We start from the raw sequence: 25,087 nt of genomic DNA, 5'->3' as shown, positions 1-25,087 counted from the left end.
ATTATCGTCTATGCCTGTCTCCTGATTATTATTGCATCGGTAAAATTGATCACACTTTATTTCGTTGTGCTTGTTATATTATTCAAACCATAAATTAATTGTTTAATTTATTTATAAATCTTTCCAGTATATACTTGATAAGGACCACAACCATATGGTCGAAACGTCGTATTAATAAACAAATTTCTGGCTAGTTTGGTAGACTACATTTTTTCAACGATCCTTGTGATTATTGTATAAAACTATTTTACAAAAAATTATTTTAATAAAAAATTGCTGTATTAAAAAAAATTGTGTAAAATAGTTGTCATAATTATCTACAAAAATTAATGATATATTTAAATAGAAAATTACGTCGAGAATAAAAGAGTGCGATTTTACTTTATGTTTATCAATAGTGTGTGTGTGTGTGTGTGTGTGTGTGTGTGTGTGTGTGTGTGTGTGTGTGTGTATGTCTGTCTGTCTGTCTGTGTGTGAGTGTGTGTTGTGATGTGATTGACTGCTGATAAATAATTAGATGAAGAAAAATTATGTTTATATTTTCATCGAAAGTTATTACATCTTTGTCGTAAAAGTCAGAATCCCGATTTCTTCAACGATGAAATTGATTCATGTAGCACGTAATTTAAAAAATTTTAATTATTAAAAAACTCCACGCTGCCAAATTTATTTGTATATTATCCAGTAGCGTCAAGTTTTAACAACAGTTTTAACAAACATCTAACACACACACACACACACACACAGAGAGAGAGAGAGAGAGAGAGAGAGAGAGAGAGAGAGAGAGAGACAGACAGACAGACACACACACACACTCTGTTGATAAACAAAATAAAATCGCACTCTTTTATTCTCGACGTAATTTTCTAATTAAATATATCATTAATTTTTGTAGATAGTTATGACAATTATTTTACACAATTTTTTTTAATACAGCAATTTTTTATTAAAATAATTTTTTGTAAAATAGTTCTATACAATAATGTTTTACTACTGAGATGACTCGACTTCTTTTTTTTACCTTTTTTTGAAAAGGTAATTTTTTTAGGATCTTAGATGACGAAGCAATTTAAAATCAAGAAATCAATTGCCGGGATCATTTTTCTTCTTTCAAGTAAATAGGCATTGAAGATAAATAATGTATATCTTCAATATCTATCAGCTTCACGTTTAGAGGGAATCTCTCAATATACAGGGTGTTTCATATCACCTGTACTACCCATTTAGAAACTAGAGAAGTGATTTTTTCAAAAAAGTGAAAACATTTTCTTTATAAATCGGGTGCGCTCTATCGAATAGTGATATTTTCAACTTCTGCTTTCGGCCGGAAATAGGCGATTCAGACCGGAAGTACATTTTTTTAAATGGAACTCCCCATTTTTCATTGCATATTCTTGTAGCTTACCACCTCGAGAGCTTTCCAAAACAATATAATAAAGTATTTTTTCACCGAGCACTTTTCGAGTTATGAAGCTTGAAATTATTTCTTAATATTACATAAACTATAAAATATCTTGTAAAATATTCATTTTTCGATTATCTTACCTTAATACTTTTATGTACAAAATAATGGGATGAATCAATTGGTGTAAAGAAAACACATAGTTGTTTCTAAGGAAAAATATGTAATTTGCAATTAACAATTCCATATTTTTTCTTAAAAACAACTTTATGTTTTCTTTACACCAATTGCTTCTTCTCATTATTTACCCAATTTTATCACCCAATTTAGGAACAAAATGTTTTTGCTCTTTTGAAATAATCACTTCTCTAGTTTTTAAATGGGTGGTACAGGTGATCTGAAACACCCTGTATACTTACTAAATTCATTTTACAAAAAATTGTGTTTTTATTATTTCAGCTCGATTTAAAATTGATTGCTGGGTCTCCCAGTAATTATACAACAGTTTCTAGCCAAGTGGATATTGAAATTATGGCGGAGGATACGAATGATGTATTTTCCATTCAGAACATGAATTTCATAATAGCAGCGGATCTTATATCCAACAAATCTTATGATGTTCTGAAAAATCTGGCGGCTGCTTTGAAACCCAACGGTTTCGTTCTCCTGGAAGAGACCGCCGCACAATTGAATCTTAAACTCGCGCTGAAGCAAGCAGACCTAATATTGGTCGCGAAACAGATCGATCCCGTAGGAAAGACTTATCTGTTGCTGAAAAAACTTGAGAAGAGCAAAGAACCAACTATAATACAGATGGTGGAGAAAAATTTCTCGTGGTTGGAGGGTTTAAAAGCGGCACTGAAGAAAGCTGACAGCGAGGATCAACAAGTGCTTCTTGTATCCCAGGGCGAACCGTTACTCGGTAAAATTTAGTTTTAGCATAAAGCAACGTTTAAACAATTTTCTTGATTGTATTATGTTAACAAAACATAAATCATTTCTCTGTTTGTAGGTCTAGTCGGACTTATGAATTGTATACGAAGAGAGCCTGGCGGTACGAACGCACGTTATGTTTTTATCCAGGACAAGAACGCTCCCAAGTTCAGTTTATCCACGCAATTCTATGCAGAGCAGTTGGATAAGGGATTGGTGGCCAACGTGTTAAAGGGAGGTCAATGGGGCAGCTATACGCACTTGCTGTTGGATCAACAGAGCAACGTGTCTTCCCTGCAGGTGGAGCACGCTTATGTAAACTCGTTGGTGCGAGGAGACTTGAGCAGTTTGAGATGGATTGAAGGCCCGTTGAGTTACTATTGGCCCGACAATTCTTCAAATACAACGCTCTGCAGCGTGTATTACGCTCCTTTAAATTTCAGGTAAATTTTCACTCAGATTATCTTGAATTAGTCGCTTAGAGATGAGGATGACATCTGGATGAAACATGTTACATTATAGAGATATCATGCTGGCGACCGGAAAGTTACCACCGGACGCTCTGCCAGGAAAAATGGCCACGGAGGATTGTATATTGGGATTGGAGTTCTCCGGGAGAGATGCGGGTGGACGTCGCGTGATGGGTATGGTCGAAGCTAGAGGACTGGCGACGACCATAGTGGCGGATCTCGGTTTCCTCTGGGAGGTATCCGACAAGTGGACATTGGAGCAGGCTGCGACAATACCTGTCGCTTACGCAACCAGTTATTACGCTCTGTTCGTACGAGGTCAGCTAAAAGTGGGCGAAAGTGTGTTGATTCACGCTGGCACAGGCGGCGTCGGTCAAGCCGCGATCGCCATCTCCCTGCACGCCGGTTGCACAGTCTTCACCACTGTTGGCACACCTGAGAAAAGGGAATACCTTAAGAAAACCTTCCCTCAATTGACCGACAGACATATCGGCAATTCTCGGGACACGAGCTTCGAACAGCTGATACTCACCGAGACCCAAGGACGTGGAGTTGACGTGGTGCTGAACTCGCTGGCTGAGGAAAAGCTGCAAGCCAGCGTACGGTGTCTCGCGTTGAACGGTCGTTTCCTCGAGATTGGCAAGTACGATCTATCGAATGACAACAACGTAGGGATGTCCATGTTTCTGAAAAATACGGCTTTCCATGGGATATTGTTGGACGCGCTATTCGATCAGGATTGCACGGAGAAGAAGGAAGTGGTAAGACTCGTTTCAGAAGGAATCAAGAACGGTGCGGTGCGTCCAATATCTTCGACCGTCTTTTCGGAGCAGCAGCTCGAGCAGGGATTCAGATTCATGGCGACCGGCAAACATATTGGCAAGGTATTACTGAAAATTCGGAACGAGGAGTCGAAGAAACGCGTCCCGCCCACGCCCAAGATAGTAGCTGCCATACCGCGTACTTACATGAATCCGGAGAAGTCGTACGTATTAATCGGTGGCCTCGGTGGCTTCGGTCTCGAGTTGGCCAATTGGATAATAGCCCGTGGCGCCAAGTTCATCGTTCTCGTGTCACGCTCAGGCATACGCACCGGTTATCAGTCGTTGTGCGTGCGACGCTGGCGCGAGAATGGCGTCAAGATTTTCATCTCCACCGTAGATGTTACAACTGTATCGGATACGAAACGCCTGATTCAAGAAAGCAATCGATTGGCTCCGGTGGGTGGCATATTCAACCTCGCAGCTGTCCTGTGCGACGCGCTAATTGAGAACTTGACGGAGGCCGACTTCAAAACGGTGATCCGGCCAAAAGTCGACGGTACAAGAAATTTGGATGCGGTATCGAGGAAGTCTTGTCCATCGCTCGATTACTTCGTGGTATTCTCTTCAGTATCGTGTGGCCGTGGCAATGCTGGTCAAACCAATTACGGTTTTGCCAATTCAGCTATGGAAAGAATGATAGAGCAGAGGCAAGCCAATGATTTACCTGGTCTGGCTATTCAATGGGGTGCCATTGGAGATGTTGGCTTATTCATAGGTATATCACATGTATATGAAATGTAGTTTCTTGGAAAGATTCGGGTCTGCTTAAGATAGTTTCCTGGATCTGTAATTTCCTAATTTTTGCGAGCTTTTATTTTTATAAATCCATCCTTTTATTTTAGTTTAAAAAACATTTATATTCATTAATAATTTCTATGAGCAATGATAGCGATGATTACATGATTTCTTTTATTCCGAAGAATGATACTAACGATAAAAAATTAGAAATTAAGCGACGTGCACGTATATTATTGTTCTAAAATCATTGTACGTTGCATTTTATACAGAGTTTAAAAGTCTGGAAATGGTCAATTATCTTCGAAAATAGTGGTCTTGTGGGAAAATTTTCAGACAAAAGTTGTAGGGTTTTAAGTGACGCGTTACACAGTAATATTATTATGATCTTGAAGAGTGTTATTAAGGTTACATGAAGATTATCTTAAATTTCTTAAATGGAATCCCCTATTTTTTAATTATATATTCTTGTAACTTATCTCAAGAGCTTTTCAAAACACTATAATAAAGTATTTTTTTATTGAGTACTTTCCGAGTTATGAGACTTGAAATCATTTCTTAATTTTACATAAACTATAAAATATTTGGAAAAATATTCATTTTTCGATTATCTTACCTTCCCTAACAACACGCATGTCCAAAAGATGTCCAGAGATCGAGAGGACATCCAGAGGACATAAAATATCCTTTAGCTGTCCTCCAGATATTCCACGGACGTCTTTTGGACATATATGTTGTTAGGGTTAATACTTTTATGTACAAAATAATGAGAGGAATCAATTGGTGTAAAGAAAATACATAGTTGTTTCAAAGAAAAAATATGTAATTTGCAATTAACAATTACATATTTTTTCTTAAAAATAAACTATGTGTCTTTTTACAGCAATTGATTCCTCTCATTATTTTGTACATAAAAGTATTAAGGTAAGATAATCAAAAAATACATATTTTACAAGATATTTTACGATTTATGTAAAATTAAGAAATGATTTCAAGCCTCATAATTCGGAAAGTACTCAATGAAAACTAACTTAATTATAGTGGGTTAAATGAGATTGTGTAGTCGACCAAACTAGCCAGAATTATAATTTATTCAATACGACGTTTCGACCATATGGTTGTGGTCCTTATCAAGTATACACTGAAATAGATATATAAATTACAAAAAATTATTATTTACATCTAATTTTCGGTTTAGACCGTAATTATAGTGTTTTGGAAAGCTCTCGAGATAAGCTACAAGAATAAAAAATAGGGGGTTCTGTTTAAGAAATTGAAGGTGGTCTTGACGTGACTTTAACAACACTCTTCAAAGTCATAGTAAATATTACTGTGTAATGCGTCACTTAAAACCCTACAACTTTTGTCTGAAACATTTTCCCACAGGACCACTATTTTCGGAGATAGTTGACCGTTTCCAGACTTTTAAACCACCCTGTATGATCTATTACTTATACAATTGTTACTCTTTTAGAAACGATGGGAGACACGGAAGTTTGTGGTACTATGCCACAACACATGACGAGCTGCCTGGCGACTATGGATATGTTCCTACAACAAGCGGATCCGGTGCTATGTTCCGCAGTATTGGCGGAGAAACACAAATCCACGAATGACTGTAACAAAGCTGGTCTAATCGAAGCTGTCGCCAATATCTTAGGTGTTAAAGACGTTAGTTCAGTCAACGGTACCCTGGCCGATTTGGGTATAGACTCGTTGATGGGCACAGAAATAAAACAGACTCTTGAAAGAAATTACGATATCGTGTTGTCGCCTCAAGAGATCCGCGCCTTGACGTTCGCCAAACTAGAAGAATTATCTTCATCAACCGGCGAGACGAGTAAGCAACTTGCTGTCGCGAAAGCTACCGTAAATTCGGACGAAAATGCTGCCAGTAATATGCTGATATTGCAATGGACAGGTGAAGTGCTGCCCAAGGACGCTCTCGTCCAATTGAAAACAAAGAGCGCAAATGGAACGCCACTATTTATCGTTCACGCGATTGAGGGTCTGATCAAACCGTTGGAACACGTAGCCAAGGAACTCGACAGACCACTTTGGGGTCTGCAAAGCATCGAACGTGCGCCGCATGATACAATACAGGAATTGGCCGAGTTTTATATCAAGAAAATCAGGGAAGTTCAAAAGAAGGGACCTTATCATCTGGCAGGATACTCGTTTGGAACTTGCATCGCTATCGAGATGACTCTGCAGTTGGAGTACGTTGGAGAGAATGTCAGTCTGAGTCTAATCGACGGTTCAATAGAGTTTGTGCGACAACAATGCGAAATGATCGGCAAAATAGATACATCGAACTACCTCGTTTCCGAAGTCTGTATGAAATCATTGGCGTATTTCAGCATTCAATTTAACAAGAATGTCACTTATCCGAAAGTGAGTACCATGATCTCTGCACATCTGTCTTCTTCTATGTCATCAAGTTCAGCTCGGATGTATTGTGCAAAGTTGTGTCATGAATAATATCATTTACTTCTGCAAAAGTGATTCAGATGTCAATGCATAATATATAATATATACAATTAAATGTTTATTGTTTATAAATAATTCATGATTTTTGTTTACTTTTAAAAAATAATGAATCGTTTGATAATAACTATTAAATGACTTACATGTTCTTTTCCTCATTTTTATTGTTAACATTTTATTGTTTATGATGACATAAAAATGATCCATAAATATCCACGCATAGATAATCAGAGTGCATATATGTATAATCGAGATTATTTTATAATCTATATGTTTCATTCCAGGCATACGAGGTTCTGAAGCAGAGCAAATCGGAGGAAGAGATGTTTGACAAAATGTTAGAGGTAATAGGTAACACTCCGTTTGTGGAAGAAGATTTAAAAGTCGCTGGATATCTTCTGTTCAAAAAATTGGCGGCCGCTATAATGTATTCTCCGGATAAAAAAATTGAAGGACCAGTGACACTAATTAAGGCTAAAGAAAACTTTATACCTATAGCAGAAGATCACAATTTATCACAGGTAAGAGATTTATTTCCGTCTTTTCGTTTATTTTGTTAAATTTATGCGCAATATTTTTATATTTCCTTAATATTAATATTATTTTTAATCAATATTATTAATTAAAAAATTATTATTTAATATTAATATTATTAATATTTAATAGTTAATATTATTTTTTCCTTTTCTCTTCAAATTTCTTTTAAAATTATGAATTGATTACAAATTAAAAAAGAATTCAAAAATTTTTATTCCAACATATTTTAAAATATTTTTATCGAATATATTCCGTTTTTTAATGCTATATTTTTATTATATAATTATTCGAAAAATAGAAAATTGGGAGTATATTAACATAAATATTTACCACATCTGCCGCATGCCACATCTAATTAAAAATCAATGGAATAAATAAATAAATTGTTGATAAACATTTTTATATATTTGATAGATATTTTTTGAAAGCTAAATAATTCTCTCAATCTTTTTTTCACATATAAAGGAAACAATATGCAAATCATATACTTAAGGATTTATACATACTTTACTCTTTTTCAGATTTGCGTACAACCTGTACGAGTGGAAGAAGTAAATGGCAACCACAGAACGATATTACTAGGGACAAGCGCAAAGAGGATCGCAAGTCTCTTGCAAGCATAATCTGTAAAACGCGAGAAAACGTTCATTAAAATGAAGCGTATAACATAATTAGAATTTGTGTAAAAATGTTATCATGTCTAAGAGAATGTCTTCACTCATAACACGAGACCGTTAAAAATTATACGAACTTATTATATTTAATTTAAATTAATTAATAATAAGGGAAGTACTAGTATACCATTTTAAAAAGCTGTATCTCGTGCATTTCTCATTTTGTACGTTTTACTTGGTTGCAAAGAGATTTTCTGGTTTGTAATATCGGAGAGGATATGAGAAGAGATATATATGCAAAAGATTTCTATGTAAAGATGTGTCACTTTATAGCTTGTGAAGATTAAGTTCTACCGCATAACGGTTGCAGGAACGTTGTAGAATATATTTCATCACGTAATCAAGAGACACGGTAGTGTCTTGTGCTAAGTCCCGCGTAAGCGACAAGACGCGCCGTGTATCTTTACGTGAGTCGGATAGTTGGAGATATTCGAGATTATCATATTGAAATAATCGCTGAATGGATCGAGTTCTTATTAAGCTTAATGGATAGCTTAAGGTTGATTTATATCAGAAAAGTGTCTTTATTTTTGCTCTACGTGCATCGTGAACAGCAATATTATGATCCAAAGTCGAAATATGAAAAATTTTCATTAAGAAACGTCTCCTTGGTCATCGTCGCTCAAGTCCCCAATGCGCAAGCGTAAAAAGTTGTACGTTTGCCGCATTCGACGTAAGATTGCGCTAGCGGCGCTCCGTGATGTTAAGACTATTATATACAGGGTGTCCCATTTTAATCGATGGATCCAAATTTCTCCTAAACTACATCAGCTACAAAAAAATGTTTCAGACAAAAGTTGTACGGCTTAAAGGGGAACATAAGATGGTGTCATTGGTTTGACATTGAAAAGTCACCTGAAGGTTACGTGAAGATCACATCCAACTTTTTAAATGGGACATCCTAAAAATATGCTTTTGCATATTTTTTTAGTTCATCTCGAGAGCTTTCCGAAATACTATAATTAAGTTAATTTTCATTAAGTAGTTTTCGAGTTATGAGACTTGAAATCATTTCTTAATTTTACATAAGTCGTAAAATATCTAGTAAAATATTCATTTTCCAAATATCTTACCTTAATACTTTTATACTTAATATTTTTATCTTAATACTGTTACGTACAAAATAATAAGCAGAATTAAATGGTGTAAAGAAAACATACAGTTGTTTAAGAAAAAATATGGAATTGTTAATTGCAAATTACATATTTTTTTCCTCGGAACAGTTATATGTTTTCTTTACACCCCAATTGATTCCTCTTATTATTTTGTACACAAAAGTATTAAGATAAGTTAAACAAAAAATGAATATTTTACTAGATATTTTACGATTTATGTAAAATTAAGAAATGATTTCAAGCCTCATAACTCAAAAACTACTTAATAAAAACTAACTTAATTATAGTGTTTTGGAAAGCTCTCGAGATGAACTATAAGAATATGTAAAAGTATATAGGGTGTCCCGTTTAAAAAGTTGGATGTGATCTTCACGTAACCTTTAGGTGACTCTTCAATGTCAACCCAATGACGCCACCTTATGTCCCCCTTCAAGCCATACAACTTTTGTCTGAAACATTTTTTTGTAGCTGGCGTAGTTTAGGAGAAATTTGGATCCATCGATTATAATGGGACCACCCGTACACCCCTTTTCTTTCAAAAACTAAGCATTTTAGAGAAAAACGTTTTCGACAAAAATTGTATGGTTTTGAGGGGAACATAAGATGGTGTCATTGGTTTGACCTTGGATGGCATCGTTAAGGTCAGGTCAAGGACACCTTTAATTTCTTAAATGGAATCACCTACTTTTTATTGCATATTCTTATAGCTTATGTCGAGAGCTTTCCAAAACACTATAATAAAGTATTTTTTCATTGAATACTTTTCGATTTATAAGGTTTAAAATAATATCTTAATTTTACATAAACTATAAAATATCTAGTAAAATATTTATTTCTCGATTATCTTACCTTAATACTTTTATGTACAAAATAATGAAAGGAATCAATTGGTCTAAAAAAAAAACACATAATTGTTCCGAAGAAAAAATATGTAATTTGCAATTAACAATTACATATTTTTTCTTAAAAACAACTGTGTTTTTTTTTTACACTAATTGATTCCTCTCATTATTTTGTACATAAAAGTATTAAGGTAAGATAATCGAGAAATAAATATTTTACTAGATATTTTATAGTTTATGTAAAATTAAGATATTATTTTAAGTCTTTTAAATCGAAAAGTACTCAATAAAAAAATACTTTATTACAGTGTTTTGGAAAGCTCTCGATATAAGCTATAAGAATATGCAATAAAAAATAGGTAATTCCATTTAAGAAATTAAAGATGTCCTTGATCTGACCTTAACGATGCCATCCGAAGTCAAACCAATGACACCATCTTATGTTCCCCTCAAAACCATACAATTTTTATCAAAAACGTTTTTCTCTAAAATGCTTAGTTTTTGAATGAAAAGAGGTGTACGGTTTCTAATGACATATTGATTTGTAGTTATCCGTTATTTTTGCAATAAGAATAGCAAAGAAGTTTGAAGGATCTGAATATCTATATAGTAAGCAAAGAAGACCGTCTAATTTTAATGAAATATGACGGGGGTGATGGCAGGTTCTTTGTTCATTTATTTAGAGATGTTTAACATATAGTACAAAAAAGAGTGATATCCCTAAAAAATTACCCTTTTAAAAAAAAGGTAAAAAAAGGTGCTAAGTCCATATAGTACAAAAACTAACTAACATAACTAACTAACATAACTAACATATAGTACAAATAAGAGTGATATCTCTAAAAAATTACCCTTTTAAAAAAAAGGTAAAAAAGGTGCGCGTAAAAAACAGTATATGTATTTGCAAAATAGTGTATTATTAACTGTAAAAAACTACTGTATTGTATATCCTACTGTATTGTATATCTATTGTATATCCTACTGTATTGTATATCCCATAATGATATCAAAAAAATTGCGCTAAGTGAAAATAAAAGCTTATAAAAATACTTTAACCAAAAAAAGTTATACAAAATAGCTGATTTAATTTTCTACATTATATCCTAGAAAAATAATGATATCCAAAAATTACGCTAATTGAAAATAAAAACTTAAAATAATTTAACTAAAAAAAATTGTACAAAATAATTGTTTTAATTTCATACAAATAATATTAAAAAGTTGCGCCAATTGAATAAAAATTTTTACTATAAAATAGACATATTTCTTTTTTATTTTCAATATTAAAAGAAAAATGATATTAAATGAATTGTAATATATCTATTATAAAAAATCGAATTGAAAATATGAACAATCATATACATTGCAATAATCATATGCATATATCCTAAAAAGTTTAATTAAAAAACAAAAAGAAAATGATAATACAAAATACAAAATTAAAAATTATTAAAAAAATTAAAAATTAGAAATTAATAAATAAAAAATAAAAATTTATATAAAAATTAAAAATTAATACATATAAAAAAATTTTAGTTAAAAAACTTAGCGCTGCTAATTTCATTAGCACATTGTTCAGCGTAGCAGCGCTAAGTTTTTTAACTAAAATTTTTTTATATGTATTAATTTTTAATTTTTATATAAATTTTTATTTTTTATTTATTAATTTCTAATTTTTAATTTTTTTAATAATTTTTAATTTTGTATTTTGTATTATCATTTTCTTTTTGTTTTTTATTTAAACTTTTCAGGATATATGCATATGATTATTGCAATGTATATGATTGTTCATATTTTCAATTCGATTTTTTATAATAGATATATTACAATTCATTTAATATCATTTTTCTTTTAATATTGAAAATAAAAAAAGAAATATGTCTATTATATAGTAAAAATTTTTATTCAATTGGCGCAACTTTTTAATATTATTTGTATGAAATTAAAACAATTATTTTGTACAATTTTTTTTAGTTAAATTATTTTAAGTTTTTATTTTCAATTAGCGTAATTTTTGGATATCATTATTTTTCTAGGATATAATGTAGAAAATTAAATCAGCTATTTTGTATAACTTTTTTTGGTTAAAGTATTTTTATAAACTTTTATTTTCACTTAGCGCAATTTTTTTGATATCATTATTTTTGTAGGATATACAATACAGTAGTTTTTTTTACAGTTAATAATACACTATTTTGTAAATACATATACTGTTTTTTACGCGGACTTAGTACCTTTTTTTACCTTTTTTTTAAAAGGGTAATTTTTTAGGGATTACATTGACGTGATCATATGATTGCAAATTCTTTGCACATTGCCGCAATAGCAGATTTTGTGCTGTATAAAGTGACACATCTTTACATAGGAATCTTTTGCATATATATCTCTTCTCATATCCTCTCCAATATTACAAACCAGAAAATCTCTTTGCAACCAAGTAAAACGTACAAAATGAGAAATGCACGAGATACAGTTTTTTAAAATGGTATACTAGTACTTCCCTTATTATTAATTAATTTAAATTAAATATAATAAGTTCGTATAATTTTTAAGTACATAGGATCAACAAGATATATCAATGCATTGCTTAATACACTTTTTAATTACTGACTCTTTGATATAAAGAAAATATAATTAGTGAAGAGAGATTATTCCAAGATTTATCGCACAATATGTAAATTATGTTTCATTCCATTTAACGATTAATAGTTTGGCATATTAAATAAATATATACTGTCTGTATTTTTTATTAACACTTTCAACATATTGGGTCTGTTCGTTTTAGCTACACTGCTGGACTAGTGCAATAAGTTAGAAAAAGACAAACATATTTTCTTTCACTCTAACTAATTGCACTAGTGCAGCAATGCAGCTAAAACGAACAAACCCATTGTGTATATATTTGTGTTATATTTTCAGAATGTATACTTATTCATCGTAGGTATATAATATACGTACAAATTAATAATGCTAATTTATATAAAATATATTTATCTCCCCGAAACTCTCTGATTACATAATCAAATAAATTTTCGAAAAAACTTATAAACAATATCTTCCTTTAATATTATTATGATGATGTTCAATTACATGTGAATCTAATGAAATTTCTAAAAGAAATCATTTCGATAATCTACATATAAGATAATATAGGCGAATAGCGGCACAGACAATTGTGAGTTTGGAATGTAAGAAACAATCCAGCGAGGATGCCGAAGACAGTCCCGAATTTCTGTTCATACATGGAAGTCATTCTGTGAAGATTAATCATTTTTTATTATTTCAAGTGTGTGAACCTGGGTGTCTAATATGCTCTGCATCAAAGGATAACATGACGCAAATACAGCAAATGACAGAAATTATCTATAACGACAAAGAAATCGAAACGCAATTCATAACGTGGAATTCGTAGCATCGTTTTGAACCATTAATTGTTAGTCGATTGCGAATTATAAACGCAGGTACAGTTGCGCATCATGTTGCTAAATCTTCTAGTATAACAACTTATGCTGATGACACAACACAGATTTCTTTCCATCGAGAGATAAATCTCGTTTTTAATTGATCAATTATATAGTAAACTACATGAAAAATATAATTAAGAAAAAAAATATTTATTACTATTAATATTTTTGAAAGATTCATAAATGCATTTTTAATAGATAGCATAAATAATTGACATTTTATCGCATTTGGTTAAACAAATTTATATTTATATGATTTTTTTTAGATATTTTCTTTGTGCAAATTATTTAATGAATAATGGAAACTTATATATATATATATATATATATATATATATATATATATATACTCGATAAAAGGACAGTATATACAATGAAATATTAACAAAATAAACAATTTAATTTAATGCATCGGTAAAATGCGATTCGGATATCGCACGTGAAAGAGACTGTTAAAGCATAACGGGTACCAGATTTGACTTTTTCAACTAAAAAAAAATTTTCACTCCCCGAGGTAAAAATCGAGACTCTGCGTGTGAACAAATATTGTTAAATCATTATTTTATTTTTACATACAGGATAGATTTATTTAATCGGATGTAAATCTTACCTTTTCTTGGTTCTATTGTTGAGTTGACATTGTTCTCGTCGATAAATACAAACCGACCACCCTAGAAATTTTTTTTGTAATCATTTAAATACAGCAGTGATGTATAATCAAACGATTCATATGTCTCCTAAAATTTTACATTTTAATTTTTTTTCAATCGTTAAAAGTTAAAAAAAAGAAGAGCTCTTTATATTTGTATAATTGTATTAATTAAGAGTGTTATATAATGTTTCAAACCAAACCTTATCAACATGTGGATGCCAGTATTCGTCATGTATGGTTTTTGCAGGTTTATTAGTTATTCGCGAAAAAAATATAGGTTTAATTAGATAGATTTTATTTACATCTACTCCAAAATTGTGTGCCACTGCATGTTGTTGTTTTGTTTTCATTACCCTAAATTAAACGCAATATATTATTAATTTAAATATGTATCTTTTCTCACTTAAATATTAGATATATGATAAATATACAATAAGATATGCGTATGTATTTAAATACATTAATCAATATAAATTGATATTGACATTTTTTCTTGTTCTCCTTGGATAGAGATACTTGGATGATTAAGATTAATCAACATAATGCTTCGAGTAAGCGTCTGATCGATAGTCAGAAAGAATTTTATGTTTTAAGGTTGAAATAGTCAAGTGAGATATATCTTATATTATTTATATCATTAATATATTATTTATATTAATCAAAAAAATTCAAGACTCATTTTTTAGTCGAACATATGTATGTTTATGACAAATTGAGTTTAGTTACTCTCGGAGCGAACGATCGAACCTACTTCACTTGAAAAATCTACTAATAATTTAATATTTTATTATTTTTATTTTTTATTTTAAATATTTAAATTTTATTATCTACTATTTTATTATCTTAAATTTTATTATCCTCTGTCTTATTATCTACTATTTTATTATATACTACTAATTAATATTTAATTTAATATTTTATTATTTAATTTTAATATTTAATTTAATATTTTATTATTTTTATTTTTTATTTTAAATATTTAAATATTTAATTATTATATATATGTTTATTTTTATTCACGAAACAATTTTTAAAACAATTATTCGTGAATTTTAAATTCAAATATACATTTTTATATATCATACAGTAAAAATAAACAATGCAACACATTATTTTGATATAAATGATAAGAAAATATATATTTATTTGCAATTTTGTTTTAATATATATAATTGCAGTTTTGTTTAATTAATAATATATAATTTTTAACAGTTTTATATATACTATATAATTATAATGACAATTTTAATAAGGTTTTTACTATCACAAATATGTTTATTTGAACACTTACAATACAGTCGTTGGAAAATACATGAGAGAGTGCGTGTGTAGCTTATACATAAATTTTTTTCAATTAATTTAATAGTTAACCCTACAACATTACAATCATTTTATACTTAAATATAAAATTTTTTTGTACAAAACAACGCAACACAACGCATAATAATTAATAACACAACGCATGCAATATATATCATAATTAATTCTTCTTTTTCTTTAAAGTGTGCTTATTATACAATATTAATTTATTTATATATGATTAAAATATACCCATTATAATAGAATAAAATTTTATTTAACGCTTTAATCATAATAACTATAATTTTATAAGAACGTATATACACTATATAGAATGATTTTGAATTTTTATTTGGTAATAAAATGAATGAAATAGAGAAGTTTTTTGCTCTAATGTGATATTCTCAATAGCGGATGCACATAATACATATATATATATATATATATATATATATATATATATATATATATACACGATGGGCCATTTTAATCGATGCACTCGAATATCTCGAAAACAGCACTCTTCAGAAAAAAATGTTTCAAACAAAATTTGTAGGGTGTGAAGGGGGACATAAGATGGTAGCATTGGTTTGACCTTGGAAAGTCATTTGAAGGTCACATAAAAGTCACCTTCAATTTCTTAAATTGAACCCACTATTTTTCATTACATATTCTTGTAGCTTATCTCGAGAGCTTTCCAAAACACTACAGACAAATGTTTTTTCATTAAATACTTTTTGAGTTATAAGGCTTCAAAGTTTGCAGTACTTCGATATAAAATGCAAAATATCTCGTAAAATATTTAGTTTTCGGTAGTCTTACCCTAATACTTTTATGCACAGGATAATGAGACAAAACTATTGGTGCAAAGAAAACGCATGATTGTTTATAACAAAAAGTGCATTGCAAATTACACATTTTTTATCATAAACAATCATACGTTTTCTTTGCACCAATAGTTTTGTCTCATTATCCTGTGCATAAAAGTATTAGGGTAAGACTACCGAAAACTAAATATTTTACGAGATATTTTGCATTTTATATCGAAGTACTGCAAACTTTGAAGCCTTATAACTCAAAAAGTACTTAATGAAAAAACATTTGTCTGTAGTGTTTTGGAAAGCTCTCGAGATAAGCTACAAGAATATGAAATGAAAAATAGTGGGTTCAATTTAAGAAATTGAAGGTGACTTTTAGGTGACCTTCAAATGACTTTCCAAGGTCAAACCAATGCTACCATCTTATGTCCCCCTTCACACCCTACAATTTTTGTTTGAAACATTTCTTTCTGAAGAGTGCTGTTTTCGAGATATTCGAGTGCATCGATTAAAATGGCCCACCGTGTATACAGGGTCTACCAAAAGTGTGGAAACCCCTAAATATCTCGGAAAATATACGTTTTACAGAAAAGTGTTTCCAACAAAAGTTGTAGGGTTTAAGAAGATCTATATACTGATTCTATCAGTTTGACCTTGGATGGCGTCGTCAAGGTCAGGTCAAGGTCACATTGACTTTTTTAAATGACACCCCCTACATTTGATTGCATATTCTTATAGCTTAATTCAAGAGCTTTCCAAAACACTATAATAATGTTCATTTTTATTAAGTACTTTGCGAGTTATGAGGGTTGAATGATAGAGTAGCGCCGGTATTAACATTATCCAAGGTGTACTACATGGAGGTTACTCGCTCGGATTTGCATCTGTTGTGTGTGTGATCCAGCTAACTAAGGCAAGATCGGTCGTGGATCCAGTCAGCAAAAGCAAAGACCCAACCAAATTACAATCGAGCATTTAAAGACCTGGAAAGCAATCGACATAGTAAACAGTAAATAAATTTGTGGATGCTCATTTATCATAATAATTGTTCGAAATGTGTGCGTGTGCGTGCGTGCGGTGCGTGTATACAGAGATCAGGTTAGGTTGCACCAAACGATTGCAAATGTGTTTCAATGTGTTAAAGTAAATGCTGAAAGTGGCTGCCATTTACTTCCTGACAATATGCTAATCTTTGGTAGAATGTAGAAATGACTTTACGATTCGTTTCAAAAGGTATCAAAGCCATTTCATCCCTTATTCGCTGTATCAATTCGTGAATGGTTTTAGGTTTTGTTCTGTAAACCTTACTCTTCAGATATCCCCATAGATAATAATCAAGAGGAGTTAGATCTGGTGACCGAGGTGGCCAATCCTCTCCTCCCTCATTTCCGTTCCTTCTTCCTATCCACCGTAGCGGAAAAGTCTCATTTAAAATACGACGTGGTCCTGCACCAAAATGAGCAGGAGCTCCATCATGCTGAAACCATATTTCTTGGAAATTATTTGGAAAAGTATTCTGTATGGCTGGAATTATTTGATCAACAAGTAATCTCTCATACCTTTGAGCGTTCAAATATTCTTAAAAAAAAAACGGCCCTATTAAATAGCCATCTATTATTCCGCACCATACATTTATTTTTTGTGGATGTTGTGTGTGAGTTTCCCGCACCCAATTCGGATTCTCATCTGACCAGAAACGAAAATTTTGATTATTAACTTCTCCCGTTAAGGTAAAAGTTGCCTCGTCTGTGAAAACAATTTGATAAGGGAAGATGGGCCGGACATCTATTAGTGCCATCATTCTTTCACAGAAATGTATACGACGCTCCTCATCTCCGTTTTGCAATTCTTGAACGTATTGCAATTTATATGGATGGAACTTGTTCTTCTTTAAAATTCTCCAAACCGACATGGGAGCAATATCGTGAGTTTGAGCGACTCTCTGAACACTAGAATTGGGATCTTCAATAAATGTCTGCAGAACATCAAGTTGTTTTTCTTCGTTGGTTGCAGACAATGGTCTTCCTGACTTAGAGCGATTTCTTACGCTACCAGTTTGTCTAAAACGTTCTATTGTTTTTAACACAGTGGACTTATTAATTCGACGGTTCGGATACGTGTCATTAAATAATCGAACGACATCAGAGAACGATCTTTCGTTATCACCCCATCCACGCATCATGAGGATAGTGATTCTTTCACGTTCCGACAAGTCGCCAGCCATTTTTAAAACGTTTAATTTTAATTAATCGTACGTTGTATTTGGACGATAACAATTAATTTCTGCTTGCTCAAAGCTGAAGTTAGAAGGTGCTCGTTCTTTGATAGCTTTATACATTCTTAGTTGAATTTTAAATGCGAGTTAGACTGCATGTAGTGCGTCACATAGCGGTAAATGAAGGAACTAACGAGACGTTTCATACACGTTTTATGGAGCAATTTTTTGGCAATTTGACTTCAGCGAAATATGAGGATATGTTGAGGAATCGATCTTGCCTTAGTTAGCTGGATCACACACACAACAGATGCAAATCCGAGCGAGTAACCTCCATGTAGTACACCTTGGATAATGTTAATACCGGCGCTACTCTATCATTCAACCCTCATAACTCGCAAAGTACTTAATAAAAATGAACATTATTATAGTGTTTTGGAAAGCTCTTGAATTAAGCTATAAGAATATGCAATCAAATGTAGGGGGTGTCATTTAAAAAAGTCAATGTGACCTTGACCTGACCTTGACGACGCCATCCAAGGTCAAACTGATAGAATCAGTATATAGATCTTCTTAAACCCTACAACTTTTGTTGGAAACACTTTTCTGTAAAACGTATATTTTCCGAGATATTTAGGGGTTTCCACACTTTTGGTAGACCCTGTATATATATATATATATATATATATATATATATATATATATATATATATATAGTATATATACAGAATGCTAAAAAAATATCGCATACACTCAGTGCCATCCGATAGAGAATGAGAATTTAAGAAAAAATGTCTAATACTATTTTTCGATCCCATGAATAATTTCGCCGCAATTAATTATTGTAATCAATTAATCAGCGCGGAGCTACAAGAGGAAGCCAGGGGCGAAGCGCGCGAAGTCTGCGGCACGACGGCTACCGCGCTAGTCCTTACATATGTTTAGAATCTTCAGTACAATATTTAAATTGATTCACTAAGTTATAAGGATTTTAATTTGCACCGAATTAACATGTGTTCTTATGGGAAACGTATAACTACGTCGATTCAAATGACAAAAACACATGGAAATAATATTCAGAATTTGTTTCAAATTTGCAAAAGTTTAGATACAGAGGAAATATTTAGTCATATTAATAATAAATAATATTATACAAGTACTAACTGGTTAAAAAGATATTAAATATAATTCAATCAAGTTAGCCATGTATCTGTTACAAGGCGAAATTCTCTGCCAAACGTTAATCATTTCGATTAACAAAATTCGGAATATTTCATTAAAAACGCAATAAATATTAAAAAATACATCTCTGCACTGTAGCTAATTATAATATTCCACACAATTTCTCATACTCAAAATACAACAAAAATGGATATTCGTCAATATTAATTTTCAGCTACTTTTTGCTAGGATTGTACTTACAAAACATCATTAAATTTACGAAGAATTTGATTATAAAATAAAATCTTTTCGAATTTAAAGATTAGATCGAATTATGCTTTATAAGAATTAATCGAATTGTCAGGTGACATAAGGCAATTAATTACCGAATACTGCATACTTCCGCTGGGCAATCAAGCCCTGAGAGAATTCACACCATTAGTACGATCTGTTCTGATAGTTGGTCCGCACGGCAAGTATCCCGGCAAATCAGGATTGATCATGCTCGTTCATTTAATCTCGAAGGTTTGTATCGGAGGTATAAAAATATTATCCGATTAAATACGAATTTTGAATAATTTTATTTAGAATTTTGGAAAATATTTGACATTTTTTGGGTACTTGATTCATATATAATTCATATATTAATCTTTATTCATAAGGTGAAATATGAAGTTACAAGTGGATGGTGTAAAGATGCTCTGATGAACTGGGCTTCTCGCATTATGAAAATTTATGAACAATTAAGTAATAATATTATCTTCGAATTATTTATCTTGTGCAATTTCTATTAATTTATGAAAATTTTTAAATTTGGACAGTCATGAGCGTATATTTAAACAATTATTCATCTAGGAATCGTACGTATAATATTCGGACAATTTTTTACTGTCAAAGGTATCACGATTGCTGCAGCCGTCAGTGATTTTTATGGATGACGCAGAAAAGCTGTTTGTAAAAAAAGTACCAAAAACGGATAAGATCGATCCGAAACGTTTAAGAAAAGATCTACCAAAGCTTATCAAGAGTATCGTGGGTGAGGATAGAATTTTGCTTATCGGAACATCCAATAAATCTTGGGACAGCGATCAAAAACTCTTGTATCAGACTTACGACAAAATCATTTACCGGATTCTAGCCTATTTCTAGACCGGATTATTGCACTGTGTCTTTGATATGGAAAGATTTATTGTACAAAGTAAAGATATTATTTTTGCTACGCAGACTAGAATTAACAGATTACAAAAATAAGAATTTTTTACATGAATTGGAAATAATTAAAGATATAATAATATATTTTGCATAGAGCTACTTATTAAATATTACATCATATTATTAGTCTTCTGTACAATAATCTCACTTTATATGTTTACTTTATATACAGGGTATCAGGGCAATCTCTTACCAAAACAGTTCTTACTTATCTCGAGAAACAATCTTTTCAAAACAACTATGATAAAGTATTTTTTCATTGAGTACTTTTCGAATTATGAGGCTTGAAATACTGTCTTAATTTTATATAAATCATAAAATAACTAGTAAAATATTCATTTTTCGATTATGTTATCTTAATACTTTTATGTACAAAATAATGAGAGGAATCAATTGATGTAAAGAAAACACATAATTGTTTCGAAGAAAAAATATATAATTTGCAATTAATTACATTTTTTTTCAAAACAATTATGTGTTTTCTTTACACCAATTGATCCCTCTCATTATTTTGTACATTAAAGTATTAAGGTAAGATAATCGAAAAATGAATATTTTAGATATTTTATGGTTTATATAAAAATTAAGAAATTATTTCAAGCCCCATAACTTAAAAAATACTCAATGAAAAAATACTTTATTATAGTGTTTTGAAAAGCTCTCGAGGTTTGCCCTGACACTCTGTATATTTGCATTTTAGAAAAAAATAAGACTTATGTTGAAAATTAATAATTTCTTTCATCTTAAATCTTACAGTATTTTTTTTCTAGTACTCTGGTATTAATCGTCAATTTGATACATCAGCTATAACTAAAGCGTGACGGTTTCACAGTCGGTACTGTTTTAGCAACGATTAACGAGGTTGACAATTTAAATTACAAATTTTTATTTGACATACATTTACATGTCATCTTTGATTTAATATTTTCTTTATTATTATTAGATGATGAAACTACGAAACGTATGGGACAACTACGAACTCATCCTTTAACACATGCTGAATTGGTAAATGTGTTGAGGTTCAAAGATCCGGTGTATCGCGAATAGGAAGATGCGTTTCTAGGTTTGTAACAATCTGTATATATGTGTGATATGTGCAGATCGCTCAAAAATGTCTTAAAGATGTAACGAAGCGCATGCGCCTCGTTCCTAGTTCTTTGTGAATAAATATATTATTTAATTCTGTATTCGCTTATCTAATCGCACCCGCTAATTTCCCGCTATGTACCTGTTATCTCGCTCCCAACCTTGCATGCTCGCACGCTCTCTCGCTCGCACGCTCACTTTCTCGCTCGCTCTCGCCGCTTTGCGCTTGCTGTCTCGCTCTCGCTCGCTCTGTCCGAATATTCCCCAAATTTCGCAATCGTGCCCTACCTGAGTAATTCGTCAGGTAGGGGATCTCCGGCCGGGTATAAAAGCCGACACGACCAGTGCATCGGGGCCAGATCCTGACCAGATCTCGCCCGGGCCGAGGTGCTCCTCGACCAGGTGCTCCCGGTGTCGGTCATCCCATTCCGCTCGAAGCCTACCGAGCTCCTGTCCTCGCTCCTTGGTTCAGAGCACGGTCTTTACCGTGCCCGGTCGGGTGAACCCGATAACCAGGGATCCCTTTCGAGCCATGGACGATCCGGTCCAGGGTACGGGCGCTCCCGTACCTGGTCGGTTGCAACCGACATCCAGAAACGGTCCGGCTCCCACTCCGGTCGAGGTTCCTCGATCTGCCGGGTGTCTCCGGCTTCCTGAAGCCGTTCCTGGTCGAGGTGTCTCTCCTGCCGAGTAACTGCGGCTTCTGTACCAGTCCCGGTCGAGGCATTCCTCTATCCACCGGGTGTCTCCGGTTTTCCGGCTCCAGTCCTAGACGACTTGTCGTCCGATCCACCGGGTAACTCCGGGTTTTCCCTGTACGCAGTCTCAGTCGAGGCAAACGCCCGACTGCACGGGGTGTCGCCGGCAATTCTAAGCCGTACTGACAAATCAGCCCCGTCGACGGTACAATACTAGTCCTAGGTTCCGTATCCGTCCCGAAAATCCGTCTCCCGCTGTATATTTCTCCGTAGAGTAAGTCCGTGTTTCCGTGACCACCCGATATTGGAGTTTTCGCGCGCCCGTTGTATATTCTCCGTAGAGTAAGTCCGTGTTTCCGTGACCGTCCGATGCTAGTTAATATTCGTGCGCCCGTTATATATTTCTTATTCGCGCCAGACCAGTCGTTCCGATTTGTACACCGGATACCCTGCCGTTCCGATTTGTACACCGGGTATTATTTTTTTCTAGTTAGTTAGACACACGCCGTCATTTATGCTGTCACACATACATAGCGACATTGAAATATTCAAATACACGCACACCGACATTTATACTCTCGCATACACACACTGTAAATAATTCATTCATACAATAAAGACAACTCTAGTTTTTAAGAAAATGTTCACACAGGTTGATTTATTCCCCCCCTTCGCTCGAATCCTGGCTATCCGACGAGCCGTTCCGGAGCGTCGAGAAAGGTAGCCCGTTACAAAGATTTATTTCATTAATAATTTTTTTTTCAATATTTTATATATATATATATATATATATATATATATATATTAATAATTATATATATATATATTATTATTAATTAATTATTAATTAATTATTAATTTATTTATATATATATATATATATATATATATATTTTTTTTTTTTTTGGAATAATTTGTTAAAATCATAAATGTTAAAACCATAAATATATATACAAATATATATGTATATACATATATATTGAGATATGTCGATCCATTCTTTTATTTGTATGACTTTCATCAAGAATCTTTAAATATAACATTACAGCTTGGTTTTTCAAAACGCCAACCTGTCGGCGGAAACAAAAAGCTCTTGAATTGGAACTCGAAAAATTAAATGAATCCAATGAATTACAAAAAAAGAAAGGAGGAAAATAAATAAGGTTCATATGTCAAATGATTATTGATTCGATGTTTTTATAATATATTTATCAATAAGAAAAGGCGAATAGAAAAGAATAAAAAAATAATCTCAATAAACTATTCTTTTGTTGTAAACATTGAAACAATACAAGTTTTCTGCTTTAACCATATTAATTTAGCGCTAACTTTTGTTTAGTCTGTAACGTTATAAAAAGTAATAGAAATATTACTGCATTCGTTAAAATGGAATGCTAATTATACATGAAAACTATAAGACTACATACACTATAAGAATACATGAAAATAAGACATGAAAAATGTGAGTCTTCTTTATGGGAGTTTACATTTTGTACTATTATTAATTTATTAATTATTAGTTTTTATTAATTACATTAATTCGCTCTTTGTCGTATAAAATATAGATCATTCATTTTGCACAATTCTTTCCGAGTGAATACCTATCTGGATTTATACAAAAATCACGAACACATGATCGATGTATGTGTCATAGGCGTGACCAAGGCTATTACATCACATGATTACGTTTTTTACAATTATTGACAGGCTATTCATATAAATCTACGAATATATATATATATATATATATATATATATATATATACATATATATATATATATATCATGTGTGTATATAATAATAATAATATTAATAAATATTATTCTTTAGAGAGAAAAATCTCTTTTCATATTATTGTTATTCTTCTAGAACTTTATAAAACAGATACATAATAAAATTCTATATGAGAAAAATTAATTCTGTAAAATATATAAGATTAATATATTGTAAAACATCGTAATTTTTAATGGTGATATAACAATTTTTTTTAGTCTCATGACATAATAATTTTATGAATTTACAAGTGATGAATTGAATTATATGCTTTATTCATAGGAAGCAAGATAGATTGGCATATAATTTCATCGCTCGTTCACGTGATACACTGCGTGACAGACGAGATACCGAGACTGCATACCGAATAATCGATTAGTTCTGTTGCGACTCTATACTTCCTTGTCGAGAAAGAGATGTAAACGTTGTTTTTGATTAGCACAATTATGAATCACATTGTCATCACTCACAAAATGGTATCTGTGGTACTAAACAGGATGCCTCCTGCTTGCCTTTGGACAGTGCCACACAAACGTCTCATTAAGCTCGACGATTAGTTATCTCGTGCACTTTCTTCAACGTTAAAATTAGGCTGTCGGGTCTATTGTTGCATTGGAAGAAAATTTGCAAGTACAAATTTGTTTTACACGCTCTACTCGACAAAAATTAATTTTTTTTTATATTTATGA

The 25,087-nt window shown here is 32.0% G+C and overlaps 2 pseudogenes; both read left to right on the top strand.

Moving 5' to 3' along the window:
- The window catches only part of LOC109610243, a 29,585-nt pseudogene extending 20,780 nt beyond the window's left edge, over window positions 1–8,805 (top strand).
- Window positions 1–23,782, top strand: part of LOC112639776 — a 48,495-nt pseudogene extending 24,713 nt beyond the window's left edge.
- Window positions 23,783–25,087: the final 1,305 nt, after the last annotated feature.

This window comes from Camponotus floridanus, unplaced genomic scaffold (genome assembly GCF_003227725.1).
Source record: "Camponotus floridanus strain SB8 unplaced genomic scaffold, Cflo_v7.5 scaffold113, whole genome shotgun sequence".
In the NCBI taxonomy this organism is placed as follows: Eukaryota; Metazoa; Arthropoda; class Insecta; order Hymenoptera; family Formicidae; genus Camponotus; species Camponotus floridanus.
Note: the sequence above shows the minus strand (reverse complement) of the source record. Positions and strands in the feature narration are given on the sequence as shown.